The 13,966-nt window shown below is 46.6% G+C and overlaps 1 long non-coding RNA gene across 1 annotated transcript in view; it reads right to left on the reverse strand.

Annotated features, from left to right (window-relative positions):
- Window positions 1-1,119, reverse strand: part of LOC139357728 (uncharacterized) — a 53,550-nt gene extending 52,431 nt beyond the window's left edge. Inside the window, exon 1 of the long non-coding RNA XR_011611337.1 lies at window positions 1,077-1,119. This is a non-coding gene — a long non-coding RNA (uncharacterized lncRNA). The remainder of the gene's footprint in view (window positions 1-1,076) is intronic.
- Between the last annotated feature and the right edge of the window lie 12,847 nt (window positions 1,120-13,966).

Raw genomic sequence — 13,966 nt, forward strand, 5'->3', positions numbered from 1 at the left:
TTTACTATGCATGTAATGAAAGGTAGATAATGCCAAAAGCTTAATCATTGCTAGTATATTATTTATTTCTTGGTTTTAGGAGGTAAAAAAGGTTATCATCTTATAAAATAAAGCAAAGTTAAATATCTACCTATTTGAGTAAATACCTCATAATACTTGTACAAATAGTTTTTAACCACTACTTTGAAAACTATACACCAAATCTGAAAGAAGTTATGTAACAATTTCGTCAGTGGGTTTTACTCAATGAATCATGAAAACTTTGACAGTACCAGAAAACATTATGGTACCTTGAAAACAGCCAGTGACATTAACCTCTGTTTCTTGGGCTATTCGAAGCTATATTTCTTTCCAGATAATGTCACATCCCAGGGATGAGAAAAATCATTCTTTAGCAGTAGTAAGTGGGGTGGACTCTTTTCAATTCAGGACTCAGACGCACTTTCTAATAGAGGCAATTAGTATGTAAGGTGAAAACAATTTGCGATCGTAGAGTTAAAGTCTCCTGAGTGTCCTCATGTATAAAATAATGGTATAGGCCTCCATGCTTTTAGGTTAAGGTGCCATAGAGGAGTTGTGACAGTAGGTAGCTAGTCAGACATGAGCAGGGCAGGAGAGGGTCCCCCAACCCCCACCAGGAATGTCAGGCGACCATCAGGTGATGGTCGGGCGGTTGTGAACTGTCTCTCTAAAATAATAATTGGTTGCAGCCACCACCAGGGAAAGGCCGTCTCCCAATAAACAGAAACACCTGAAGCTGGTGATGAGCAGCTTCCCAGTAAGATCTCAGGAGCTGGGCGAGTGCGCTCAAGCATGTGCATTGAGAGGCAAAATGGTAGAGTTTACCTGGTATGCGACCTCCTAGGAACATTAGACTGGTAAGGGAAGAATGCCTCAAGTGGGCATGCCTACAACTCCAGTAAATACACTGCGCATGCTCCCTTCCCAAGTGCTGGTGTCCCGAGCTGCACGCCCCGGCCATAGCGAATAATAATTGAGGATTAAACGCCTGAGCTATATTCATTTCCACCCCACACCTTCTCCCTATCTTTGCCTTTTTTCCCCTGTACTAATACCTCATTAAAGATGGCGCTCTTCCTGCTTCTTCTTCACTCATTTTTCCCGCACCCGGAAAATTGTTACTTAATAGCGCAAGCGCAACATGACGTCTGACCGGAGAAACCGAAACTAACCTGGCCACGCCCTCGGCAATGAGATCATTTCTGCCTTAGCCCAACCCCTTCCCTTCCAAGTGTATATAAGGCAGTGCATTACCGCCATTAAACGAGACTTGATCAGAGCACTGTCTTGTCTCCATTTCTCGTGTCTTTTGTTCCCCAAATTCCCACCCCCTCCTCCAGGGCCTACACTGACTATCCCGCGGGCCGGGATATGCTGGCAGGCCACTGGCGTGCGGACAGCCCACCTAAGGGAAGAATCAGGGAAGAAGGAACGCAAGACGGTGGAAGCATGCCAACCTATAAAACCGCAAGTCAGAGATCAAACCGTGTACTTGAATCTCTCAAGTTGCTGGCTTAGCCCTCTTCCAAGTGTAATTTACTTCCTTTCATTTTGGCTTAAGCTTTTTTCCTTTTTTCTTTTTTTTTTTTTTTTTTTGACAGAGTCTCCCTCTGTCTCCCAGGCTGGAGTGAGTGGCACGATCTTGGCTCGTTGCAACCTCTGCCTCTCAGGTGCAAGCGAGTCTCCTGCCTCAGCCTCCCAAGTAGCTGGGGTTACAGGCGCCCACCACCACACCCAGCTAATTTTTTTGTATTTTTAATAGAGATGGGGTTTCACTATGTTGGCCAGGCTGATCTCGAACTCCGACCTCAGGTGATCCACCCGCCTCAGCCTCCCAAAGTGCTGGGATTACAGGCTTGAGCCACTGCGCCTGGGCTAAAGGTTTTTTAATAAACTTTCATTCCTGCTCTAAAACTTGCCTCAGTCTCTAACTCTGCCTTATGCCCCTCGGTTGGATTATCTCTTCTGAGGAGGCAAAAACTGAGGTTGCTGCAGACCCGAACGGAATTCTTGCTGGTAACAGTTTACAGGGGGCCTGTATTTATATAACCAATTCCCCATTCTTGAGCATCTGAAATAATCCCTGTCTTTTACAATTGTAAATACATAATTTTTTCCTGCAGTGTAAACAGGAGAAAATACCTACCCAAAGTAGGGTATTGGGCTAGAGGTCACAAATCACACTGACAGTTCTTTATTATGCATATTGCCACACTGTTGTCCAGAATGATCAAACCGACTTAGAATTTGACTAAGCTGGATATTTACATTCTTGTTTGCTAGCTTTATAGGTCCTTCAGGCTATCATGAAAATGTATATTTACATTTCTAAAATTGCCGCTATGCATTGATTCATTATATTTGCTTATGTGTAAACTGTCTGGCTGCTTTGATCCTGTATCAGATAGAACCTGGGTATTGATCTTTCATATTTGTCCTCAGTCTCTGTTGTCCGGAAGGCATTTTATCAGTGATATTTTCCCTTCCCTCTGCACACAGGTTGTTGGCTTGTCCTTGGTGCACTGGGGCGAGGGGTCTGGTTATCAAAGGAGATGCTGCCAGGGCACAGCTGCTCCGTCCTTGAGCCTCTTTGAAGTCTAAACAGAAAGCATTTCAGCACTTATTAGCACTAGGTTAGTGCTTTCAGTGCTGTCTCTAAGCATAGTTACCTCTATCCTTGGGGTTTTATCACACCTCCTTCCTGGGACCTACTAATGCAATGTTTCAAGATTGAGAGCTTCCTTTTTAACAAAAGAAGAGGAATCATACACATTCTCAGTGCCTGTGAATCCTAATCACTACTCATCTAAGATATTTTGGTTTTGTGATGTCTTTCTGTTCATCCAGCGCAGCACTGCTTGCCCACATTCAAAAGTGTGAATATGCACCTTCGGCAAATCCTCTAGGCCAGACCCTGCCATCATCCCATCAGCACTGGTACCCAAGCTTTGAGCTCAAATCTGGATATTCCAACCATTTCCTCTTAAACTCCATCCTGGGAAATAGCAACCGAAAAATTTGGAAAAGGAAGTTGTTTTTCAGTGCTGGGAAGTGGAGTTACCACTTATTTATGATCAACAGATAAAACTAAGCAGAGGCAACTCCCCAGGACAGGGCCTCACCAAAACGGGGAGTGACATCAAGAACCACAGCAGGGACACGTGTAATGGTGGGAGGAGACTGGTGGAGGTCAATCTATTCTGCCTTTTGGGCAGCTGCTGAGATAGCTCAAGGAAAGAGAACTTCTCCTTTACCTCTGCTAATGATTAGTCATCTGCTTTCCCCAGGACAAGCTTCCAACTCTAGGTTATTCAGGAGTTGTTCAAAGGGGAAAAAAATCCATTCCCATGAGGCAGGTGCATCAGACAGCATTGGCACTCAGTCTCCCCGCAGAGCATTTCGAAGCTGATCTCAGACTAACGCAGCCCATCGAAGAATGCTAAGTGCTCATGACTGGTTAAAACTCAAATAAAAAGCTGAAGTGGAGACGATATATACTTGTTCCAAAATAGAAGTAAAATAGAGGTATATGGGAGTGAAGGGGAATGAAATTGATTAAAAGTTTTCTTTTCTTTTCTTTTCTTTTTTTTTGTGTTGAGATGGAGTCTCGCTCAGTTACCCAGGCTGGAGTGCAGTGGTGTGTTCTTGGCTCACTGCAGCCTGCGCCTCCCAGGCTCAGACAATTCTCCTACCTCAGCCTCCCGAGTGGCTGGGATTACAGACATGTGCCACCATGCCCGGCTCATTTTTGTATTTTTAGTAGAGACAGAGTTTCACCATGTTGGCCAGGCTGGTCTCGAACTCCTGACCTCGTGATCCACCTACCCTGGCCTCCCAAAGTAATGGGATTACAGGTGTGAGCCACCGCGCCCGGCCAAAAGTTTTCTTAATTAGTCCAAATCAAGATGTTACAAATATGTGAGTGTGGTGTTTGATTTTCGCTTGGTGTCTGATAAATACGTTGATATAATTCTTTGCTTCAGATGTAGGGGAATTTTCACTTTTCCTTTTTTCTTTGCAGATCCTCATTTGAAAACGGAAAAAGAAAAGGAATGGAGGCATCATGTGATATTTGCCTAAATATCCCTAAAGAGATCCATTTATTTTTAGCGTTGAATTAAAAACCCTCAAAGGAAAAGAGAAATTTTGATCTCTGAGAAGAGCTGTTTCATCCCAGGGTGGGTCTTCTCTATTCTTCCTTGCCATTTAAGAGTTTAAAAAGTCTGGAAAGAGAGCTCTCCTTTTTCTGTTTTCCCACTCTCTAGGGTTCTTATGGGTTAACTCCTGCTCCTTCTTTTCAGATGCCACCAGGACCCATTTCCTAGTGGGTGGCAACAGGGAGCGTGAAATGATACCTCCAAGCATAAGATCCAGGCTTCTAGGCAGGAAGTGATGGAAGAGGGCTCTCCTATGAGGGAGGGTGCCGTGGGGTGAGGGGACACTCACAGTATGGCAAAGAAAGTATCACATGGAGGAACCAGTATCCCCTTCCAAACAGGAAATGACCATCCCTCCCCAGAGGAGTTTCCACACCCTCTCCCAGAAGAACATTTTGGGGAAGAATGTGGACATGGAATACTCAGTGACAGAACTCGAGCTACCCATGCTGCAGCCAGGAGCTGGCAGAGGACTTTAAAGGGCAGCAACATTTTGTGGAAATAAAGCAATAGGGACTCACTCCTTATGGACAGCACTGGTTGTGTGTAAGCCAGAGTCAAGGGTAAGGAGGGGCTAAAGCCAGGAGTGAATAGCCCAGGACCTCTAGACCGCAGGAGACAAGGGTGAGAGACAAGGTCAAAGGCACAGCTGAGGAGGGCTGGGGCTGGACCAGAGCTAGCCCAAGGTGACTGGAGGAACTCAAGGTTGAGAGCCACCTGAGGAGCCTGACAGTCTGTTTTAGGAACTTAAAATTTATGTGAAAAAGCAGGTCTCTAAGGGAGCAGCAGTTCGTGCCTGTAATCCCAGCCCTTTGGGAGGCTGAGGAGGGAGGATCAAAGGATTGTTTGAGGCTAGGAGTTCAAGACCATCCTGGGGGAACATAGTGAGATCCCCATCTCTACAAAAATAAAACTAAAAAAATTAGTTGGGCATGGTGGTGTGCACCCATAGTCCTAGCTATTCAGAAGGTTAAGGCAGGAGGATCACTTACGCCCGGAAGTTCAATGCTGCGGTGAGCTACGATCACGCCACTGCACTCCAGCATGGGCAACAGAGCAAGACACTGTCTCAAAAAAAAAAAAACAAAAACAGGTCTACATAGTAAGGGTCAGTCTTTAACTTCCTTAAGGTCTCACTTTAAAGAACCCTTACCAATCCTCCTCCTCCTCCTCCTTCTATTATCATTATTATTATTATTATTATTATTATTATTATTATTATTAAGAGATATCTGGGCTGAGTGGGCAGTCTACATTCTGCTGCCTAGAGACAATTTCTCTTTAAAGAATCCAATGTGTCAACAGGGTGCAGTGGCTCACGCCTGTAATCCCAGCAGTTTGGTCAGGCCAAGGCGGGTGGATCACCTGAGGTCAGGAGTTTGAGACCAGCCTGGTCAACATGTCCAAACCCCATCGCTACTAAAAATACAAAAATTAGCTGGGCATGGTGGCAGGCACCTGTAATCCCAGCTACTCAGGAGGCTGATGTGGGAGAATCACTTGAACCTGGGAGGCAGATGTTGCAGTGAGCCGAGATCGAGATCGCGCCACCGTTGCACTCCAGCCTGGGCAACAAGAGTGAAACTACGTTTCAAAAAAAAAAAAAAATCTGATTTGTCAAGGCTCATTTCTGCTAGAATGTTGCCGTGTTTCAAAGCTTCTGAGTGAATGATGGCTCTTACAGGGGTTATAGGCTCTCATTTTGCCCCCTGCTTTACTCATCTTTCCAGCCAGCCCTGGATCTCAGATGACAGCAAGTTCAACATTAGAGACAAAGGTCATTTTCAACTAAGCAACTCTTGCGGTTCCCTGTCAACCCCAGAAACTTCCAATCCATAAGAGCCACAAAATCCCCCTTTCCTAAAGTGAGTTCACGAAGGGAGACAGAGCTAGTGGACAGGGGTTGGCATGTTTATGTGACCTGTGGCAGCTCCCTTCCCCTGTGGCCTGAGGAGTGTCACCCCGGGGTCGCGGTCTTCCCCACGGAGCCTCTTCCCCGTGGAGCCTCGATGTGAACCTAGACTCTTCTGATCTCCTCAGCACTGCAGCACCTTTGTTAACCACCGGGGCTGGCATGCTGATAGAAAGTTATTCGCCATCCCAGTGATAGAATAACTGGTCCTGCTGTACTTTGGGTACATTGATCAATTTAGATTGTTCTCTACTAAGCACAAAGGACATGAAATAATTGAAAACAGAGTAAAAATATGTCTTCTTCTGAAGATGCAGATAATCCTAATGGGAAAATAGGGGCTGACCCTCTGGGTTCTGTATAAATAAATGCCTCTGAGTTCATAGCAAGCGGACTCCAGGCCGGGAGGAACGGAGGTGTGAACTGAAGTGGGAAGTGGAGAGGGTACGTTTTTCAGGTGTTTGAAATGACTGAAGAGCAAGACTGGGGGAGAGGAGGGATCATGCCAAGAAGACAGAACAGCCTGAGTGTCCCAGGGGCAACGAGGGCCCCAGGAATCATAGGCAGCTGGGTTGGGAGAGTCCGATTACAGGAGAAGAGAGCAGGGCTCTGGAACTACAGCATGGGGACACAGGTGGGAAATCTGCAGGTGCCATTAATACGCATGGGCTACAGGTGAGCCAGGATGGAGCCAACAGGCCTGGAAGTCTGAGCATGCAGGGATTTGGAATTATGAAGTTTAACTTAAGACATCATGGAGAGGAAAAGCCATCAAAGTGAATGTGATCTGAAGGGAGGGAGGGATTCTCCCGTTATTTTTGTGCCCCTTCCTGGTGTGGCAAGCACGGGGGATGTCAAGGGGTGCTGACTCCCAGAATTTACACTGAGAGAGCGAATGTGCAGACAGGCAGCATGGTGAATCCCCAGGTGAGCTGGCGTGAGGCCCATGAGAGCATGAGGGAGAGAGGGGAAAGCCAGCCAGAGTTCGAGGGCCTGCGAGTCAGCCTAGAAAGTTATGCTGAGCTGTTGAAATAGTCCATGTGGCAAGAGGCATAAGTTGGGTGGCGTTCCTCCCATGTTTACATGATTTCTCCTCATGTCACTGCTAAAACCTCTCGAATCTGAGTTGGAAGGTGGAGTAGCTACCATTTGAATTAGGGCAGTGGGGGCCAAGACAATCCTACTTTTTTTTTTTTTTTTTTTGAGATGGAGTCTCACTCTGTCGCCTAGGAGGCACGATCTCGGCTCACTGCAAGCTCCGCCTCCCGGGTTCAAGCAATTCTCTGCGTCAGTCTCCTGTGTAGCTGGGACTATGGTGTGCGCCTCCACGCCCGGCTAATTTTTTTGTATTTTTAGTAGAGACAGGGTTTCACCATCTTGGCCAAGCTGGTCTTGAACTCCTGACTTCGTGAATCCACCCGCCTCAGCCTCCCAAAGTGCTGGGATTACAGGTGTGAGCCACCATGCCTGGCCAAGACAATCCTACTTTTCATCAGGTTCCCGGGATCAGATATCTGAGTCCATGGAACCAAGAGATATGTTTATTCATGCATTTGTTCATTCACTCATTCACTTGTTCAACAAATATTATCATAAGCTTGGTCCTACCAATTGGGTGGTTTGATACAACTTATTTTGTCCATAAATAGGATGGCCATGAACTACAATACGCGTACATCCCTGTCCTCTTCAGCACAACAGCTAGCAGGAAAGGGGGATGAAGACAAGGCAGAGGCAGGCAAGGATGCAGACAAGCCAGGGACCCCTGAAGGCGTGCTGAGCTAGGAGGCTCCACCAGCATCCTCCTCAACTTTATCATCTGGATTCTTCTACTTTTCCAGCCCCCAACCCAGTCCCCTCCCCTGGTGCCTGGTGCTCCACCCAGCCCCGACCACGAACTGAGTACACCCACATCCATACGTGAGCTAAGACTAACAAAACCACCACCATTTACTGAGAACTTCCAACGTGCCCAGGCCTAGGCTAGATGCTTTATGGTCAAGGTCACATTTATGCTCACATCCACTCTATCAAGGAGGCTCTGTCTTCTCTTTTGTACAGATGAGGAAATTGGGGTTTAGAGCGATTAAACAGTTAGTCAGTGGTGGTGTCTCCTGCAGCATTGGAAGTTTCTTCTGTCTTCAGAAAAACATTGGCTTTCACAGGAAGTCAAGCAAAATGGGTTGGAGTTTGTATTTGTTCCTCAGGGCTGCTGTAACAAAGCACCACAAACTGGGTGGCTTAGAACCATGGGAACGAACAATGGGACTCATGGTTCTGGAGGCCAGAAGTTCAAGACGGAGGTGCCAGCTAAACCAGGCTCCCTCTGAAGGTGTGAGGGAAGGATGTGTTCCAGGAGTCTTCCCTCATTTCTGGTAGCTCCTTGGCTTGTGGCAGCAGAACACCAGTCTTTACACGATGTCCTCCGTGTGTGTGTGTGTGTGTGTGTGTGTGTGTGTGTACACACCCCCTTCCTATGAGGACTCCAGTCATATTGGAGTAGGGACTGACCAGGGACCATACTACTGCAGTATGATCTCATCTTCACTGATTGCATCTGCAATAACCCTATTTCCAAATAAGGCCACATTCTGAGATCCTGGGGGTTAGGACTTCAACACAGCAATTTTGGGGGACACAATTCAACTCAACTCAAGCCAGAGTTGTGGGGGCAGATGGATGAGTCCTAGTTGTTTTGTGGCCTATTTCTCTACTGTCCCAGCAGGACCACACAGTTTGCTGCTACCTGTGTAGCAGGTAGGGAGAAAGACTGGGAATGGAGGGAAGGGAGGTTCTAGCAACCCTTCTCTCCTACTCGTGGGCCTCACCCATGGTCAGGCGGTGTCCGCTTCTCCTGAAGGGAATACAGAGGCCCCCCCATCTTGTGAGGACTCATATGTCCTCTGTGCATAGAGATTGGCTTTTTTTTTTTTCTTTTTTGAGACAGAGTCTTGCTCTGTCGCCCAGGCTGGAGTGCAGCGGTGCAATATTGGCTCGTCGCAACCTCCACCTCCTGGGTTCAAGCAATTATCCTGCCTCAGCCTCCCAAGTAGCTGGGATCACAGGCTCACAGGCGTGTGCCACCACACCAGCTAATTTTTTTGTGTGTTTTTAGTAGAGACAGGGTTTCACCATGTTGGCCAGGCTGGTCTTGAACTCGCGACTTCAAGTGATCCACCTGCCTCCGCCTCCCAACGTGCTGGGATTACAGGCGTGAGCCACTGTGCCTGACCTCTCTGAGTATTTTCAATATGCAGTGGGTATAATCTGGGTTCGGAAGCTGTGGAGACAGATGGCCAACTGTACCTGGTTCAACCCGCTATTTTATGACAGAGGAAACCCAAGTCCAGCTCACACATCCGGTTCGTGGTCAAGGTGGTCAAGGAATGCAAGCTCCCAGCCCGGAGTTCCACTACCCTGCAATTCTTCTGTACACTCCACCCTCCAACTGTGGCTGGCAGGAGTAGTGTCGGCTGGAGGGCGTTTTCGTTTGCACCACACCTAATCTGGGACTGTTTTAAGCGGGAATCAGCAATCAAACAGCAGCGTCATCAGTTTCCAAACTTTCACGGTTATCAAGTTAAAATGGAGCCTTTTACTGCTTCTCCACGGAAGCCTCCTCTGTCTATTGCTTCCTGTATCCTAAAAATAAGACAATACTATAGTTTCTTTTTAAAGAAGAATGAAAAAAGAGAATGAGATAGAGCCCTCATACAGATTCTCATAAAAATCAAACAAAGAGACCCGGAGGGAGAGGCTGAGGGCATATTAAATTTCAGGCCTGCCTTCTGATATCCTTCAGATCAAGGCCCACGGGTCACTTTCTCTTCCTGGCTTCTATATATAGGCATGACAGTTAGACTGGCCTTTTCTCCAGAGGACAGCTCCACGCTGCTAGACGCGCACCCATGGGAATTTTGATAAGAAAGGGCTGCTCTAGTTTGCATTTTCTCTCTTCATACTTGGTGCTAGAACCAGTTCCAAAGTCAAGGAATTTTTTTTTTTCCAGATTGTTACTTGAAGTGTAGAATAAAAAAGGATTGCTTTCCCAGCCTTCATGGCTGCATAGTTCAGATAGGGAACGCGATTCTATTTAAAGAGATGATGTAAACTATGACCGCACATGTGTTTACAAACACATGTCATGTCTAAGTTTCCAACTCTTAACTAACAATAAGCTCATGAATAGCTGCTAGCTAAGCCGAGTATTTACTCATGGCCAACAGAGACAGAAATATCTTGTTTAGATGGCTGATGCTGACACTGGATGCCAGAAGTTTCTGACAAGAGTTTTTCTCTCACTCTTTCCTTGGCCAGTAGCCACACCTCCCTGTGGCTGCAGTTTTCTTTTCCTTTAACCAGTGGCTTCCAGTTTACTGCTCACACCAGCGTGTTGGACCTTTCCCAGGATCTTCTCATAAAGCCTTAGTGCTGAGTGCTGGAAGTTAGATCACATGCACACCAATTTCTCTTCCAAACTAAACTGATTTGGAAATTGATTGCTGTGGCATTTCAAAAATCATGTGTTTTCTTCACTCCCTATTTTAACATGGAAAAGCTAAAAATTATTCATTAATTGGGAGGAAAAGATTGTGAACATTTTATTTATTCAAGAAACCAGGCCAGGCACAATGACTCACACCTATCACCCCAGCACTTTGGGAGGCCAAGACAGATAGATCGCCTGAGGTCAGGCGTTCGAGATCAGCCTGGCCAATGTGGTGAAACCCTGTCTCTACCAAAAATATAAAAAATTGACTGAGTGTGATGGTGTGCACCTGTAATCCCAGCTACTCAGAAGGCTGAGGCAGGAGAATCACTTGACTCCAGGAGGCAGGGGTTGCAGTGAGCTGAGATGGAATCAATGCACTCCAGCCTGAGTGACAGAGCAAGACTCTGTCTAAAAAATGGTGGCTCACACCTGTAATCCCAGCACTTTGGGAGGCCAAGGCGGGAGGATCACGAGGTCAGGAGATTGAGACCATCCTGGCTAACACGGTGAAACCCCGTCTCTACTAAAAACACAAAAAATTAGCCAGGCATGGCGGCGGGCACCTGTAGTCCCAGCTACTAGGGAGACTGAGGTAGGAGAATCATTTGAACCTGGGAGACAGAGCTTGCAGTGAGCCGAGATGGCGCCACTGCACTCCAGCTCCAGCCTGGGTGACAGAGCAAGACTCCATCTCAAACAAACAAACAAACAAACAAAAAAAACCCCACCAATTAACAAATTTGAGGCACAGAATTTTTGAGGCACAGAATTTTAAAGCCATGAATCTGGGGGGAAAATCTTTCAAAATAAAAGGGGTAGCATTTATCAGCACCCCTTTATAGGGTAAGAATTTTGAAAATAAAATTGAAAAAAACAGGGTAGTCCTTAACATCACCTGTGAAATTGTCCTCTCAAAACAGATGAATGAAACCTCTGGATCCAATCACCCCTTGACAAGAAATCCGGGAGACAAATGAACATGTTAAATGGCTGCCAAAAATTGCCATTCACAATATCTAGACCACGGGAAACTCTGTAGGACAAATTACCTAGTTTCTTCAATAAGTATATCAGAAAGTACAGAAGTGGGGGCAGGAATATCAGAGGGTCATTCTATTAACGACTTCAAACAGCAATCACTTGCAATGTTCAGACCTTATTATGGAGACAATGGGAGGTTTGAACATTAACTGGATGTTTGATTATGTTAAGGTACCATTGTCAAATTTGAACGTTGTAATGACACTATTGTGTTTACACATTTAAAAAATACTTCCCTTTCTTTTAGAAGGATATATTGAAATGTTTACAGATGAGAGATCCTGGATTTGCCTCAAACAATGTGGTGGGCAGGAGAGAGATGAGAGCACAGATGAAACAAGAGAGCCTTGAATTGCTCGTGGGGGAACAGGGATTTGAGTGAGGATTTATGAGGTTCTGCCTACTTATGCATATGTTTGAGATTTTGCATGATAAGACAAAAAAGATAGCATTGCTTAAAGCAAAAATATAGAATCCAGAAATGTCCCCCAAAACTGGAACAAATCAGAGGCGGCACAGCAAGTGTAGGTTCTTGAACGTCCTCAAGTCCCCTCTGCCACCTTCTGTCACCTTGCCTGATGCCTTCTGTTTCACTTTTTTCTCCCAAGTGTCCCAGGCCTGGCTGTGTAGGGAGACTCTGGTCAAGATCCACTGGGAGGTACGCGAGTGTGTGAGGCGTGCACCAGCCCTCACGGAGGACCCGCTGGAGTTCTCAGTCCCCTTCTTGCTCCTCGGGGTCCTCCCACTTCCTGGCCGCCATCGATGGAAATTTTTTTTTGAGACAGAGTTTCGTTCTGTCGCCCAGGCTGGAGTGCAGTGGCACGATCTTGGCTCACTGCAGCCTCCGCCTCCTGGGTTCAAACGATTCTCCTGCCTCAGCCTCCTGAGTAGCTGGGATTACAGGCACCCACCACCATGCCCGGCTAATTTTTTGTATTTTTAGTAGAGACAGGGTTTCACCGTGTTGGCAGGGCTTGTCTCAAACTCCTGGCCTCAGGTGATCCACCCGCCTTGGCCTCCCAAAGTGCTGGGATTACAGGCGTGAGCCACCTTGCCCAGCCATCAATGGAAATAAAAAACAAATTTTTAAAAAGATTTGTATTCCAAGCAACTTACTTCTCTTTGCTCATCCCCAGCCTATCGTGACAGTTCCCTGAGGATTTTTTTTCCTTATTTTACAAAGCACAGCTCTTTCCCTGAGGAATACAGTCTCAGTTTTTAAATCAGGACTGTAGAGTGCAAAAGTGGCCACAGTATTTTGCAGCTTCTCCCATCAACAGGTGTAGTTCGTTTCCTGAGCCCTTTGATCTAGAATGACCTTGTGACCTGGAACCAGCAGACAGCCTGAGGGAGGCAGTGCACATTCTGAGCTAGGGCCCTTAGGAGGCGTGCAGCTGCCATTCTGCTTCTCCTGGAACAGGACCTCCTTGAGAACACTCCCAGGCCTGACTGCGGGGTGGGGGGACCACACAGAGCAGAGCTGAGCCACCGGGATGAGGCCCCTAGATCGCCCAGCTCCCAGCCGACCACAGATCATGGGTGATCCTGGCAACACCAATCAGGCCAGCACACAGCAGAACCAGCCAACCAGCCTAGACTTCTGAGCTCGGTAGACAGTTGTCGTTCTAAGGCATTCACTTGGGGATATTTTAAAATGCAGAAACAGCTAAGGGATACAACCTGCAATTATTAATACTTTCCTACTGCATGGCGCAGTTGGGTCGTTACTAAGGAGTAACAGGCACTTGACCAGCGTGGTGATAGGGGCATCAAGAAGAGTATTAATTAAGACTTAGAGGTCAGAGAGGTCTTCCCAGAGCAAGAGATGCCTAAATTGAGACCTGAACAGGAGTAGAAATTAGCTAAGTAAACAATGGGAAAACATTTCCAGGGAGACGGAACTGTTCTCAGAAGGCTGGAGGCACCAGAATGAATGAATGAATGAATGAATGAATGAATGAAGAGATAGATAAATGAATGGATGGATGAATGATGAATTATCAATGTGACTTTTTTTTTTTTTGAGACGGAGTCTCACTGTGTCGCCAAGCTGGGGTGCAGTGGCACGATCTCGGCTCACTGTGACTTCCAACTCTCTGGTTTAAGCGATTCTCCTGCCTTAGCCTCCCAAGTAGCTGGGATTACAGGCATGCACCACCATGCCCAGCTAATTTTTGTATTTTTAGTAGAGACAGGGTTTCACCATGTTGGCCAGGATGGTCTCGATCTCCCGACCTCGTGATCTACCCGCCTCAGCCTCCAAAAGTGCTGGAATTACAAGAGTGAGCCACTGCGCCCAGCCTCAATGTGACATCTTTGAATCAAAGACCCTTACAGCAAAGA

Source organism: Macaca nemestrina, chromosome 13 (assembly GCF_043159975.1).
Source record: "Macaca nemestrina isolate mMacNem1 chromosome 13, mMacNem.hap1, whole genome shotgun sequence".
NCBI classification, from domain to species: Eukaryota; Metazoa; Chordata; class Mammalia; order Primates; family Cercopithecidae; genus Macaca; species Macaca nemestrina.